We start from the raw sequence: 15,571 nt of genomic DNA, 5'->3' as shown, positions 1-15,571 counted from the left end.
GTTCTACCCTCGGCCGATGGACCTATGGCAGGCCGACCGAGGGGTCTTGGATATGAGTACGCGGATATGTGCCCCGGCTGGCGGGTTGCCCGGCCGAGACCCAAGTGACAGGCCGATGGGCTTCATCGACTAGGCTGTCTGAGTCGTTGACTTTGCTGCGGATATCTTTGACCTTGCTCAATATGTTGACTTGGTCAGCGGTGCAGAATATGCCCCATCAATTTGCCCCCAGCGTAGTCTATGCCGTGGTATGGGCTCCGATGTACGTTGAGCGTATATTCTGCATAAGTAATTTCTGAAAATTTTTCCTGCATCGGCTTCTTCTATCTCGGCCTGGTTCTTGTTGGGCCGTACCATATCCCCCCTCCACATGGATGTGTAAAGGGCATCTGATGTGGAAAAGAAAGTGACGCTGGCCGAGACCAGGGTTGAGGGTGCCAGGTGTATTTGATTGCCCCCAGGCCGGTGCTTCCTAGTTTGGTTGATCATGCGGCCGGCGGAGAGCAGATACCTAGGAATTTGTTGAGGAAGATGAATAGGCAAAGAGATGTGAATGGGCGTGTTGAAGACGCTTGGTCACTGTTGCATTGATTGACGTTCAACTGTTGCAACGAGTGACATTCCGTGGTTGCATGTCTGACACGTGTCTGATCGCTGATTGGCTGGCGCTTTATGGGCTGTGCCCTGATTGGTCCTTCCTCATGGGCTTTTCCCTATAAATAGGGCAGTTATTCCGTGATTTTGGCCACCAATTTCATTTTCTCAAATTTTCTCCAAAATCTTCATCTTTCTAAACTTTCAAGGGCTTCCTCTTCTTCTAATCTTCTGAGTCTTTGATCCGGCGAGTTTTTTTCTTCAAGGTAAACAAACAAATTTTCTTTTATTTTGTTAGTAATTGTTGTGAACATGTCTTCTGCTGATGCTGGACCTAGTGAACCTGCGTCGGGGGGCCCTAGGTCCCCTTCTCCTGAAGTTGATCCTCAAATTCTGGAGGAATGGGAGGATGATGATGATGAAGGTGACTTCGGTGATGATTTTGGTGATGATGCGGAAAGGGCTCTACCTAATGAGGGGAGGCAGTACGTTATGGATCACGGCGACGCCTGTAAGGTCCGTCTCGACCGTGCTTGGACCCATAAGCTCGCTAGTTGTTCCGGCGAGTCACTTTTCGAAGGTCATTTTTTCTTTGGTAGGGGATACAAAATTGTTATCCCTGAGGAGGGTCAGGCCGTCTGTTGCCCTCCACCGGGCTACACCGGCGTATACATGCGGCATTTGGAGTACGGGCTCCGGTTTCCGCTGAATGGGTACGTTATGGCCATCATCAGAGCCATGAACGTTGCCGTTGCCCAACTGCACCCGTTGGCTATGAGGACCATAGTCGGCTTTGTCTGGCTTTGTCTCTTCAAGGGAGAGGCCCCAACGGTGAATTTATTCCGCCGGCTTCACCATCTCAAACCATCAATCTCTGGCCGCGTCGGATGGTACGGTGTGCAAATGGAGCAGGGTTATGTCTCTGTTGACAAACTTTCTTCTTGCAAGGACCGCAGGTCGGTGGGTGTACGTTAGGTGCTTGGATGACTATCCGCCGCCCCGCTCCTTCCAAAGACCGAGTTAATTTGCGGTGCGAGACGAGGCGGAGCATGACGGATGGGTCACCGGAAGAAGCTTAAAATGGATGCCGAAGGTCCCTCTTAAGGAGGATGAGAAGGCGGCGATGAGGCTTTTGAGGCGGACAAGAGTGGGGTGCCGAAAAGATGGATCCCCCAACGCGAGATCATTCTTCGGGATGAGCCGCTTTGCCATGTCGGCCTCATACCGGCCCTAGCACGGGGTGAGTGGGGTCGGTGTGAGGCCCATCACCGTTCTCAATGTTCCTGTTTCTCGAATTTCGATTTATTTACGTTACTTAACTCTTGCTTTGTTTCTTTCGCAGACCACTTTGGGCGGACACATGTCGAGGATATCCTCCCAGGAGAATGGGCTGCACAAAGATAAAATCATTGCTAACTTGCATCCCAAGGCTCTAGCCCATGACCGCGGGAGCGTCGCCGAATGATCTCATGGAACAACGGCTGAAGGGCTTGAACATGGAGGAGGCCCAGGCGAAGGTTGTTGGCGGCATGGCGCGCGGGGACGCGAAAACAAAGTCTTTGGCGGCGACAGCGTCGACACCGTTCCACCTCCCATCCTCCCCCTAAGAAGGAGATCGTGGATATTGCGATGGGGAGGACTCTGATGCGGAAGAATCTCCCCTTGTCCGTAAGAGGAAGGAGACAGCCTCTACCGCTGGCAAGGAAATGCGTCCTCCGGCCAAGAAGGCCAAGCATGGTACGGCTTTATCCTATGGCTCAGATTTAGTCGGTTCATTAGGTGCTTCTGATGACAGGCTCTCTGGTATGTCAATACGTGTTGGCACTGATGCTTTCATTAATTTTTGCAGACCAGCCGCTGTCGGCCATTGCTCTTATTGGGCAGCAAGTGGAGGAGAAACTCGTGCAGGCTGGTGATCAAAACGTCACCATTGTCTCTTCATCCCAGAAGGCTTCCCTTTCCCAGCTGCAGGCTGGTGATCAAAACGTCACCACCGTCTCTTCATCCCAGAAGGTTTCCGTCTCCCAGCTTATAGAGGAAGGCACGAAGCTGATCAAGGAGCTGGCGAGGTGGAACGAGCTGACCGGTGCTCGTATCATAGAGCAGGAGAAAACCGTGGCTCAATCTGTTTTTGAGCGTAATGCCATCAAGCGGGTGGCTGTGTCGGCGAAGCTAGATTTCCTCAATGAGCAGAAGCTTAGGAGAGACGCCGAGAAGGCGAACTTGGCTGAGAGAAAACACAGGGAGGACGCTGAAAAGGAGGTCCTTGCTGAGAGAGCCAAAGCCGAAGCTGCGGCGGCCGAAGCTGTGAAGCTGCTGGAGAAGTGTAACCTTGTTCAGAGGCACGCCGACCTCTACCTCCAGCAGAGGAACGAATTCAGGGACCTGTTTAAGGCCTAGGGGGAGGTGGTTCGGAGCAAAGAGGCCATCATCAGGCAAAAGGAGGAGGACGTTGAGATGCTCCAAACCGTCATGCTCCCTAACATGTGCGCCGAATTCCGGGATCTGGCCGAAGAAGCTGCCAGGGAAGTGATTGGGGAGCTTTTCCCTCTTGCTGGTTCCTTTCCGTGGGGCAAATTTGACGAGCTACTTGACGACAAGCTCGAAGCCAAGGAGAAGGCCGTGGCGGAGAAGGCCAAGGAGGCGGTGAGGGAGAGGATAGAGAAAGAGGCGGCCGCGGAGAGAGCATCCCTTGCTGAGAAGGCTAAGGCGGCCAAGGAGGAAGCCGAGAGAATGAGGGCAGCTGATGCTGCCGAGGCTAAGGCTGAGGCTGTTGAAGCTGAGGCTACTGGGAAGACTGCTGGGTTGCCCATCGAAGAAGATGCGGCTACCGTTGCTGATGGCAAGCAGCAACAGGCATAGGGAGACGGGCGGTTGTCACCAGACTCACCCGGCGTCTCGGATAGCTTCAGCTGTTCGGGAGCCAATTATTAAGCCCTTCCTTCCTGCCATCTTTTGGCGCTCCAAATGACATATTTGTAATTTTTTGCTTTTCTCTCCTTGTATTTTGTACAACTTTGGTAGGTTGTGTTTTGGCTTATCCCTATGGGGACGGCCGTCGTCTGTATTCTCTTCACCTGTAACCTGTTTATCATATTTTTTTTTTTTTTTTTTTATAAGAGTTCGTTTCTTTTGCCTTCGGCCTGGCCGAGGTCTTTATCTCATTTCTTACTCCTCCGCTAATAGTTGAGCGTCTCAACTGTTTTTAGCGTTTTCACTTTGCCTCTGGCTTGGCCGAGGTCTTTTCTCGTCTTCGTCAGAGTTGTCCTCTTACGTTTATTAATTTGAGCGTCTCTTTTTGTTTCCGCCTCGGCTTGGCCGAGGCAGTTTAGAGTGCGTACCTCAACTGTGTCGAATGCTTCTAAGGCATTTTGATTGCTTTTGCGAGAAAAAACTGCGCTAGCCGTGACTGTCACAGTGTCTGCTTCCTGAGGATGATTGCCGCTCTTGTCGGTTATGACAGTGTGAGCCGGCGTCTGTTTCTTGATAGCGTGTTACGTGGCGTCTACCACTTGGAGTGACTGCCGAAGCGTCTACTACTTGGGGTGACTGCGACGGCGATATATTTCTTCATAACGACTGCTGCTCTTGTCGGTATGACAGTGTGAGCCGGCGTCGGTTTTTTGATAGCGTGTTACGTGGCGTCTACCACTTGGAGTGACTGCCGAAGCGTCTACTACTTGGGGTGACTGCGACGACGCTATATTTCTTCATAACGACTGCCGCTCTTGTCGGTATGACAGTGTGAGCCGGCGTCGGCTTCTTGGTAGCGTGTTACGTGGCGTCTACCACTTGGAGTGATCTGCCAAGCGTCTACTACTTGGGTGACTAACGACGGCGCTATATTTCTTCATAACGACTGCCGCTCTTGTCGGTATGACAGTGTGAGCCGGCGTCGGCTTCTTGGTAGAGACTGCCGCTCTTGTCGGTATGACAGTATGAGCCGACGTCTGCTTCTTCATAACGACTTCCGCTCTTGTCGGTATGACAGTGTGAGCCGGCGTCGGCTTCTTGGTAGAGACTGCCGCTCTTGTCGGTATGACAGTATGAGCCGGCGTCTTCTTCCTGCAAATGAATATGGGGAAAATGAACATTTTGATGGAAGACTTGGTCGATTTTACATTTATACATAAACATGCGTCGGGGTGCCCACAGCTGTTTTGGACACCTCCGCCGCTATACAAGTTCTACCAGTTTCCTAATGCCTCATTAGAGGCGCTCCTTCCCTGTCAGCCGTCAGTTGCATCCATGAGGTCGCCTTCCTGTTGTAAGGATGGGCTTTTCCCCTTCTCTGACTGTTTTGCCACTTTGAGGGATTGCATGTTGCATCCTCTGGCAGATATCTGGACGTTGACCACCTCGTCCTTCTCGTCCTTGGAGATGAGCTTATGCGCTTCCCCCCGGTCCGAGACATACATTAGTGTCAGGGCCCGGATGGACATCACTGCGTCGGCCTCGCTCAGAGTGACTCGGCCTATGAGAACGTTGTAGGCGGACGAGCCGTCAATGACTACGAACTCAGCTAGGACATTCTTAGACGCATTCCCCTCGCCGAGCATTACGGCGTGATCGATTGAACCCGGGGTACCGAGGCCGGCCGGAGAAGGCATGCGGTGGGTGGGTGCGGGGGCTCAAGTCCTTGATTTTCAGGCCGAGGCTGTGGAAGCACTCCCTGAACATGATGTTCGTGTAGGCGCCTGTGTCAATCAGACACCTCTTCACTAGGTGGTTGGATATGTCCAAGTTGACTACAAGTGGGTTGCTGTGAGAGGCGATGACTCCCTCGTAGTCCTTCCTTCCAATAGTCATATCGGGAATGTTGGAAGCGGGGACCGCTGTGTTGGGCACAAAGTTGATGGCCTGATACAGCTCGTTCAGGTGCCGCTTGTGCCCATGAACTGACCCACCGTTCTCGTTTCCCCCGATGACTACATGGATCACTCCTATCCGTTGAAAGACGGATTTCTTATCTGAACCGCTGGCGTCAGTTTTTTGGCCTTTGGCAACATACTTGCCGAGGCTACCCTTACGGATCAGCTCTTCAATGGCATTCTTCAGATGCCGGCAGTTGTCGGTGAGGTGACCGGTGTGGCCGTGGTACTCACAGTACTGGCTTGTGTCACCGTCCCCCTTTGGCTTGGGGGGCCTTTCCCATGTCTGGCTTTCCTTTTTGCTCAGGGTGAAGACCTCGGCGGCCGATACGACCAGAGGGGTTTTATCATGGTAATGCCTTTGGTAAATCGTTCCCGAACTCCCCCCGGCGCCCGTCGAGTCCTGTTTCCTAGCAGATCTGTCAGACCGTGACCTATTATTGTCACGGCGTCTCTCATCGGACCGTGACCCGTTATTGTCACGGCGTCTTTCATCCGGGTTGTCATCCCGGCGGCTCTTCTTTTCTGAGGGCTCGACCTCGCTGGGGCCTACCCAGGTCTTGTGATAGTCTTCCATTTTGATGGCCTGGTCGGCCATCTTCCTAGCGGCGTCTAGGCCCAAACCCCCGTACTTGATGAGCTCATTTTTTAAGTCTCCCCTTGGGAGGCCTTTCATCAGTGCGAAGGCCGCTAGTTCGGGATTAATCTCCCGAATCTGCTGAACCTTGCCGTCGAACCTCTTCACATAGCTTCGTAGAGACTCGCCTTCCTCCTGTTTGATAGTTAAGAGGTCCGATGTCTCTACGGCCCTCCTCTTGTTGCAAGAGTACTGGGCTACGAAGGCGTCCTTTAGGTCGGCGAAACAGTATACCGAACCGTCGGGAAGCCCCTTGTACCAATTTTGAGCCATCCCATGCAGAGTTGTTGGGAAGACTCGGCACCAGACCTCGTCGGGCTGCTCCCATACCGACATGTAAGACTCGAAAGCCTCGGCGTGGTCGGTTGGATCACTATCTCCTTTGTATGTGAACGCCGGCAACTTCAGCTTAGTTGGCACGGCGATGTCAAGGACATAAGCACTGAGGGGCTGTCTGACCACGTGTCGAATGACACGCGGCGATCGGCTCCTTGCGTTTCTGGTCCGGCTTCTCTCCTCGTAGCGGGAAGGACTCCTTCTCCGACTCGGGCTTCTTCTCCGACTCTGCTGAGTCGGGCTTCTCTGGCTTCTTTGAGGCAGGTATCGTCGGTGCTGCGGCGACGCTGTCCTCCCGTGAGTACGGGGAGGGCTCAGGTCCACCACTAGTAATCTGGGCTCCTCCGGCGTCTTGGTAGGGTCGGCTTCTCCAAGTGCTCCGTTCAAATTTCTCGGAGTCACGTTTTGGGCCCTGGTCTCCTGGATGGTTTCCGCCGCTCTTGTCGGCGTGACAGTGTGAGCTGGCGTACTCCCAACTAGGTCAAGGAGCATCTTCAGTTTTGCTACGTCAACCACGTGTCCCATGATGGTGACCTGGTCGGCGAGCAGCGGTGTATCTTGTTCCTTTGGCATCCCGTTCGTCGCATCGGTGATACGGCCGGTGGGGGACTGCCCGATTTCAGCGTTGTGGAAAGTGTCATCCTGGTAGAACTCATTTTCCACCAGCACCTTCTCTGGTTGTTTAGACATCCTCTTAGCTTTTGGGGTGGGTTTTTGTGTTTGTTTTTTTTTGTTTTTGGGAATGAATGTGACTAACTTTTAGTGCGTTTCCCCACAGACGGCGCCAATTGTTCCGGGTATAATTCCAGAGCAGATATTTGTTACCACTCGTGGCTCGTAGAATGATGTCTTTGCTTGAATCCTCCTTACGGTCTCCTGAAACGATGAACAAACTGAGGGCTCGGCTTTGGCCGAGCGTACTCACTCCGACGCTCAAGTCAGTTAACTTAGAGAGGTAAGTTGTTGTTACTTGGCTAAGAGTATATTGTAGAGAGATGAGGAAGATATTACCAGATGAATAGTGGTTATTAGGTTAAATTGTGGATCCTTTCCTCAATGAAGGTTGAGGAGTATTTATAGACTTTCACCTTTTGTCACGTAGTGGCCAAGTGGCCAAGTGGCTAGCAGGTGGAAAGACCGTTCTACCCTCGGCCGATGGACCTATGGCAGGCCGACCGAGGGGTCTTGGATATCAGTACGCGGATATGTGCCCCGGCTGGCGGGTTGCCCGGCCGAGACCCAAGTGACAGGCCGATGGGCTTCATCGGCTAGGCTGTCTGAGTCGTTGACTTTGCTGCGGATATCTTTGACCTTGCTCAATATGTTGACTTGGTCAGCGGTGCAGAATATGCCCCATCAACTTATATCGACAAAGGATCCTGAAATCATACCTTACAGATTAAATAGGACTCGCATGAATGATGAATAAGTGGTAGTCTGATGCGCAAGTTTCTTTTGATTTTGTTTGCTTGCCTCGGTTTTTCTACCCCTTCCATATTCATTCTTATTGAGGTGGAAGTGTAAATTTATCAAATAAGTGGGGGTGAGTCATCTAGATAGTCAACGTGGCTTGTGTGTATTTTTCTCTTTTTCTCTTTTTTTTTTTCATAATTATCTAATAGAGTAGTAAAAACTAATGTCGTAACGAGTCCGACTCATATACTCTTAGACAAATTACTAAAATGGAGTCGTCTTCGTGTATACAGAAAAATATACGAGCTTAGTCTATAAAATCTCTAATGGTCCTATTATTATATATATCTTATAATAAATTTTATTCGGGGTATTACACTCTCATGCTTTGGAAAAACACATTTTGAAAAAAAAAATACTACTCACATATACAACTTACGTGCAATGTCCCCGACCCCCAACGAGGGTGATATCCTCGTGATAGTGGTTCGAAGCAGCGACTGATAGATTGAATCGATTATTTTAATTACGATAATGATGAAAACCATTGTCGTAGATGAAAACTGTTTTTTCTTTAATTATACGTATGTTATATGTTTTTTTTTTTTTGAAATTGTCATCTCATTAATAATCAACTAAGCGTAGGTTACAATGAAGATAACAAATAGACAAAGGAAAATCAAGATTGCTAACGTAAAAAATACATTCAAAATAACTATCTAAATATCGGTAATGGCGGCTAGCTCCAAAATCATAAATTTTTTGAATCTATGAATAATCGATGTCTTTGCATCCTTCTTGATGGAGGGAAACAGTGTAGCCGTCTTGATGTATTCATCCACGAAACAAATCTGATAATCTCCCCGTCGATTAAAACTTATTATATTGATAACAATCCCACGAAAAAATGGAAAAACCCCGAAAGAAGGGACAGAACAACAGATCTCACCAAAAGGGAGACTATTATTGAAAATAAGATAGATCTGCATAATATTAGTTGTTTAAAAAAGCTTTTGTGGGGCTTACCATCGATGGATGATCGATGGAAGCCCCCGAATAATAATGGAGGCTAGGTTTTTAGAGAGGGTTTTTTTTTTCTTTTAGAGCTTTTAACAATTGCTTTGATTTAGAGGGTTTTTTTTTTTGTTAGAGAAACATCCCTACGTATGTTATATGTTGGTTAGTTACGTTAATGATGAAAAACCGTATTATGTCATCAGAATGAAGACCGCTACTAAAATTATGATATTATATTACGTCAAATCTTGAATTATGGACTTATTTATAATGTTACGGCATTGCACATTTAATAACACTCATTTATATTGTTCCGGGTGTAATTCCAGAGCAAGTATCGTTACCACCCGTGGCTTGTAGAATAATGTCTTGAGTTGAACCCTTCTTGCTTCTATCGTCTCTCTCGGCCTCTCCTGCAACAATGAACGAACTGAGGGCTTGGCTTTGTGCCAAGCGTACTCACTCCGACGCTCAAGTCAGTAAACTTAAAGGATTAAGCTGTGTTACTTGGCTAGATATGTATTGTAGAGAGATAAGGGAGATATTACCAGATGAATAGTGTATTTAGGTTAAGTTTTGGGATCCTTTCCTCAAAGAAGGTTGAGGAGTATTTATAGGCTTTCACCTTTTGTCACGTAGTGGCCAAGTGGCCAAGTGGCTATCAGGTGGAAAGACCGTTCTACCCTCGGCCGATGGACCTATGGTAGGCCGACTGAGGGTCTTGGATGTGAGTACGCGGGTATGTGTCCCGGCTGGCAGGTTGTCGCGCCGAGACCCTGGCCAACAGGCCGATGGGCTGCATCGGCTAGGCTGTCTGAGTCGTTGACTTTGCTGTGGATATCTTTGACCTTGCTCAGTGTGTTGACTTGGTCAGCGGTGCAGAATATGCCCCATCAATTTGCCCCCAGCGTAGTCTATGCCGTGGTATGGGCTCCGATGTATGCTGAGCATATATTCTGCACTAAGTAAATTTCGCAAATTTGTCTGTATCGGCCTCTTCTTGTGCATCGGCGTGACTCTTGTTAGGCCGTACCATATATCATATCCCCCCTCCACATGGATGCGTAAAGGGTATCCGATGTGGAAAAGAACATGACGCTGGCCGAGACCAGGGCTGAGAGTGCCGGTTGATTTTGATTGCCCCCGGCCGGTGCTTCCTAGCTTGGTTGATCGGGTGGCCGGCGGAGACTAGATACCTAGGAATTTGTTTGAGGGATATGGACAGTCGAAAAGATGTGAATGGGCGTGTTGAAGACGCTTGGTCACTGTTGTATTGATTGACATTCAACTGTTGCAACGATTGACATCCCGCGGTTGCATGTTTGACACGTGTATGTTCGCTGATTGGTTGACGCTTCATGGGCTGTGCCCTGATTGGTCCTTCTTCATGGGCTTTTCTCTATAAATAGGGCAGTTATTCCGTGATTTTGGCCTCCATTTTATTTTCGAAATTTTTTTCCAAAATCTTCATCTCTCCAAACTTTCAAGGGTTGTCTTCGTCTTCTTAATCTTCGGAGTATTTGATCCGGCGAGTGTTTTTCTTTAAGGTAAACAAGCAAACTTTTTATTTTTCTTGCTAGTGATTTGTTGTGAACCATGTCTTCTGCTGATGCTGGACCTAGTAAACCTGCGTCGGGGGGCCCTAGGTCTCCTTCTCCTGAAGTTGATCCTCAAATTCTGGAGGAATGGGAGGATTCTGACTCTTTTGGTGATCTTGGTGATGATTTTGGTGATGATGCGGAAAGGTCTCGTCCTAGTGAGGGGAGACAGTACGTCATGGATCACGGCTATGTCTGTAAGATCCGTCTTGACCGTGCTTGGTCCCGTAAGCTTGCCCGTTGTTCCGGTGGGAAACTTTTCGAGGATCATTTTTTCTTTGGTAGGGGATACGAAATTGTTATCCCTGAGGAGGGTCAGGCCGTATGTTGTCCTCCGCCGGGCTATACTGGCGTATACATGCGGCATTTGGAGTACGGGCTCCGGTTTCCGCTGAATGGCTACGTTATGGCCATAATTAGAGCCATGAACGTTGCCGTTGCCCAACTGCATCCGCTAGCTATGAGAACCATAATCGGTTTTGTCTGGCTTTGTCTCTTTAAGGGAGAGGCTCCGACGGTGAATTTATTCCGCCGACTTCATCATCTTAAACCGTCAATCCCTGGCCGCGTTGGATGGTACAGTGTGCAAACGGAGCAGGGTTATATCTCTGTTGACAAACTTTCTTCTTGCAAGGACTGGCAAGGTCGGTGGGTGTACGTTAAAGTGCTTGGATGACTATCCGCCGCCCGCTCCTTTCGGACCAGGTTAATTTGCGGTGTGAGACTAGGGCGGAGCATGACAGATGGGTCACTCGGAAACATCTTAAAATGGATGCCAGCAGGGTCGTTCTCAAGGAGGATGAGAGGCTGGCAATGAGGCTCTTTGAGGTGGACAAGAGTGGGGTGCCGAAAAGATGGATTCCCCCGACGCAGATCATTCTTCAGGATGAGCCGCTTTGCTATGTCGGCCTCATACCGGCCCTAGCACGGGGTGAGTGGGGTCGGTGTGAGGCCCATCGCCGCTCTCAATGTTCCTGCTTTTCGAACTTCGATTCATTTCCTCTACTTGACTCTTGCTTTGTTTCTTTTGCAGACCACTTTGGACCGGACCTATCTGAGGATCTTCTTCGGAGAATGGGGCTGCACAAAGATAAAACCGTTGCTAACTTGCATCCCCAGGCTCTAACCCATGACCGCAGGACGTCGCCGAATGATCTTATGGAACAGCGGCTGAAGGTCTTGAGCAAGGAGGAGGCGCAGGCGAGGGTTGTTAGCGGCGTAGTGCGTCGGACGCGGAAAACAAAGCCTTCAAATGGCAACGGCGTCGACACCGGTTCCAACTCCCATCCCCTCCCCTAAGAAGGTGGAGATTGTTGATATTCCCGATGAGGGGGACTCTGACGCAGAGGGATCTCCCCTTATCAGTAAGAGGAAAGGGACAGCTTCTACCGCTGGCAAGGAAGTGCCTCCTTCGGTCAAAAAGGCCAAACATGGTACCTATCTAGCTTGTGGCTCAAATTTAGCCGTGCCATTAGGTGTTTCGATAAGTCAATGTTGATACGATGTTTTAATTGAATTTCTGCGAGACCAGCCCGATCGGCTATTGCTCACGTTAGGCGGCGGGCGGTGGGGTCCTCTGCGCGAGTTGGTGATCAAGGCGCCACCGTCAACCCTTCATCCCGAAGGCTTTCGTCTCCCAGCCGCGGGCTAGTGGTCAAATTGTCACCACCGTCCCTTCATCCCGGAAGGCTTCCGTCTCCGAGCTTATAGAGGAGGGCACGAAGCTAATTAGGGAGCCGCGAGGTGGAACGTGGTTACTGGTGCTCGTCTCGTGGAGCAAGAGAAGGTCGTGGCTCGGGCCGTTCATGAGCGTAACGCCACTAAGCGGTGGGCTGCGTCGGCGAAGCCGGATCTCCTCAATGAGCGAGGCTCGGGGAGAAGGCGAGAAGGCGCTCTTGGGCGAGAGAAAACTTAGGGAGGACGCCGAAAAGGAGGTCCTTCTTGAGAGGGCTAAGGGCGAGGCTGCGGCGGCCGAAGGCTGCGAAGTCAGCTTTGAGGAAATGTGACCTTGTTCGGGCGTGCCGACCTCTATCTCCAGCGAGGAACGAGTCCGAGGCCTGTTTAAGGCTCGGGGCGGAGGTGGTTCGGGACAAAGAGGCCATCATCAAGCAAAAGGAGGTGGACATCGAGATGCTCCAAACCGTCATGCTCCCCAAACCGTGCGCCGAGTTCCGGATTTGGCCGAAGATGCTTTTAGGGAAGTTATCGGGAGCTTTTCCCTCTTGATGGTTCCTTCCCGTGGGGCGGGTTCGACGTCTTTGCTTGATGACAAGCTCGAGGCTAAGGAGAAAGCCGCGGTGGAGAAGGCCAAGGGGGCGGTGAAGGCGAAGATGGAGAGGGAGGCGGCCGCGGAGAAAACGACTCTTCTTTGAGAAGGCTAGGGTGGCCAAGGAAGAAGCCGAAAGGATGAGGGCAGCTGAGGCTGCCGAGGCCAAGGCCGAGGCGCTAGAAAAGTCTCTTTGGGTTGCCCTCTTGAAGAAGATGCGGCTACCGATGCGATGGCGGCGAATGAGGCTTAGGAGAGCAAGTTTACTGAGATCTGTTTCAGCTCCTCACATACTACCATGTGCTGCTTGATGAGAACAAGTTTACAGCAGATCTGCTTCAGCTGTTCGGGGGCCAATTACTCAGCCCTTCCTCCCCGCTATCTCTTGGTACATGAACATAATTGTAGCTTTGCTTTTTTTTGTACAACTTTGGTAGGTTGTGTTTCGGCTTATCCCTGTGGGGACGGCCGTCGCCTGTATTCTTTTCACTTGTAATCTTACTTGTAACTTATCTTCTAATAATAGCTCGTTTCTTTCGCCTTCGGCCTGGCCGAGGTCTTTATCTCATCTTTGTCAGAGTTGTCTTCCTGTATTCCTAATTGAGCGCCCCTTTTGTTTCCGCCTCGGCTTGGCCGGGGCCGTTTTAGAGTGCGTATCTCAACTGTGTTTCAACGCTTCCAAGATACTTCGATTGTTTTACGAGTGTAGTGTGCGATGGCCGTTACTGTCGCGGTATCCGCCTTACGAGGGTGATCGCCGCTCTTGTCGGATTGACCGTGGGAGCCGGCGTTGGTTTCTTGATAGAGATTGCCGCTCTTGTCGGTATGACAGTGTGAGCCGGCGTCTGTTTCTCGATAGCGTGTTACGTGGCGTCTACCACTTGGAGTGACTGCGACGGCGTCTACCTCTTCGGGTGACTGTCGTGGCGTCTACTACTTGGGGTGACTGCGACGCGCTAATTTCTTGATGGAGCTAGCTCTTGTCGGTATGACGGTGTGAGCGGCGTACGTTTCTCGATAGAGTGTTACGTGGCGTCTACCACTTGGAGTGATTGCGAAGCGTCTACCTCTTCGGGTGACTGCCGTGGCGTCTACTACTTGGGGTGACTGCGACGGCGCTAATTTCTTGATGGAGGCTAGCTCTTGTCGGTATGACGGTGTGGCCGGCAGTTTCTCGATAGCGTGTTACGTGGCGTCTACCACTTGGGTAGCTGCGACGCGTCTACCTCTTCGGGTGACTGCCGTGGCGTCTACTACTTGGGGTGACTGCGACGGCGCTAATTTCTTGATGGAGGCTGCCGCTCTTGTCGGTATGACGGTGTGAGCGGCGTCGTTTCTCGATAGCGTGTTACGTGGCGTCTACCACTTGGGTGACTGCGACGGCGTCTACCTCTTCGGGTGATCTGCCGTGGCGTCTACTACTTGGGGTGACTGCGACGGCGCTAATTTCTTGATGGAGACCTAGCCGCTCTTGTCGGTATGACGGTGAGCGGCGTCTGTTTCTCGATAGATAAATCGATGGGAAAATTTTGCTTTGATGGAAGGCTTGGATGGTTTTTCATTAGGTAAAAACATGCGTTGGGGTGTCCACAGCTATTTTGGACACCTCCGCAGCTACATAAATTTTACGAGATTACCAATGCCCTAATGGCTCATCACAGGCACACCTCCCCAGTCAGCCACTAGTTGTATCCATGAGGTCGCCCTCCTGCTGTAAGGACGGGCTTTTTCCTTTTTCGGACTTTTTCGCCTCTTTGAGGGATTGCATGTTGCATCCTCGGGCAGCTATCCGGACGTTGACCACCTCATCCTTCTTTTTTTGGAGACGAGCTTATGCGCTTCCCCCCGGTCCGAGACATACATCAGTGTTAGGGCCCGGATGGACATCACTGCGTCGGCCTCGCTCAGGGAGACTCGGCCTATGAGAACGTTGTAGGCGGACGAGCCGTCGATGACCACGAACTCAGCTAGGACGTTTTTAGCCGCGTTCTTTTCGCCGAACGTCACCGGGAGTCTGATTGATCCCAGCGGCACCAGGCCGGCCCAGAGAAGCTGTATAGGGGGTTGGTGCAGGGGCTCAAGTCCTTGATCTTCAGGCCGAGGCCGAGAAAGCACTCTCTAAACATGATGTTCGTGTATGCGCCTGTGTCAATCGTGCACCTCTTGACCAGTGTGGTTGGATATGTCCAAATTGACTACAAGCGGGTCGCTGTGAGGGGCGATGACCCCTTCGTAATCCTTTCTTCCAATAGTCATATCGGGGATGTTTGCAGAGGGGATCCCTGAATTGGGCACAAAATTGATGGCCTGATATAGCTCGTTTAGGTGTCGTTTGTGCCCATGAGCGGACCCTCCGTTCTCGTTGCCCCCGATGACAACATGAATCACTCCTATCCGCTCGAAGACGGACTTCCTATCCGAACTGCCGGCGTCAGTCTTTTGGCCTTTTGCAACGTACTTGCCGAGGCTTCCCTTCCGGATCAGTTCCTCTATGGCATTCTTCAGATGGCGGCAGTCGTTGGTTAAATGGCGGTGTGGCCGTGGTACTCACGATCGGCTCGTGTCACCGTCATTTTTCGGCTTGGGGGTCTCTCCCACTTCGGCCCTCGTTTTGCTCGGGCGAAGACCTCGGCGGGCGATACGACGAGAGGGGTTTTTCACTATACCGCCTCTGGTGGTACGTTCCTGAATTCCACTCGGCGCCCGCCGAGTCTTGCTTCCGGTCGGATCTGTCCGACCGTGATCTGTTATTCTCACGGCGTCTTCCATCGGACCGTGAACCGTTGTTGTCGCGGCGTCCTTCGTCTGGTCCCCGCCTGTGACTCTTCTTTTACGAGTG

This window comes from Silene latifolia, chromosome 8 (genome assembly GCF_048544455.1).
Source record: "Silene latifolia isolate original U9 population chromosome 8, ASM4854445v1, whole genome shotgun sequence".
In the NCBI taxonomy this organism is placed as follows: domain Eukaryota; kingdom Viridiplantae; phylum Streptophyta; class Magnoliopsida; order Caryophyllales; family Caryophyllaceae; genus Silene; species Silene latifolia.
The sequence above is the reverse complement of the archived record's forward strand: the minus strand, read 5'-3'. Positions refer to the sequence as shown.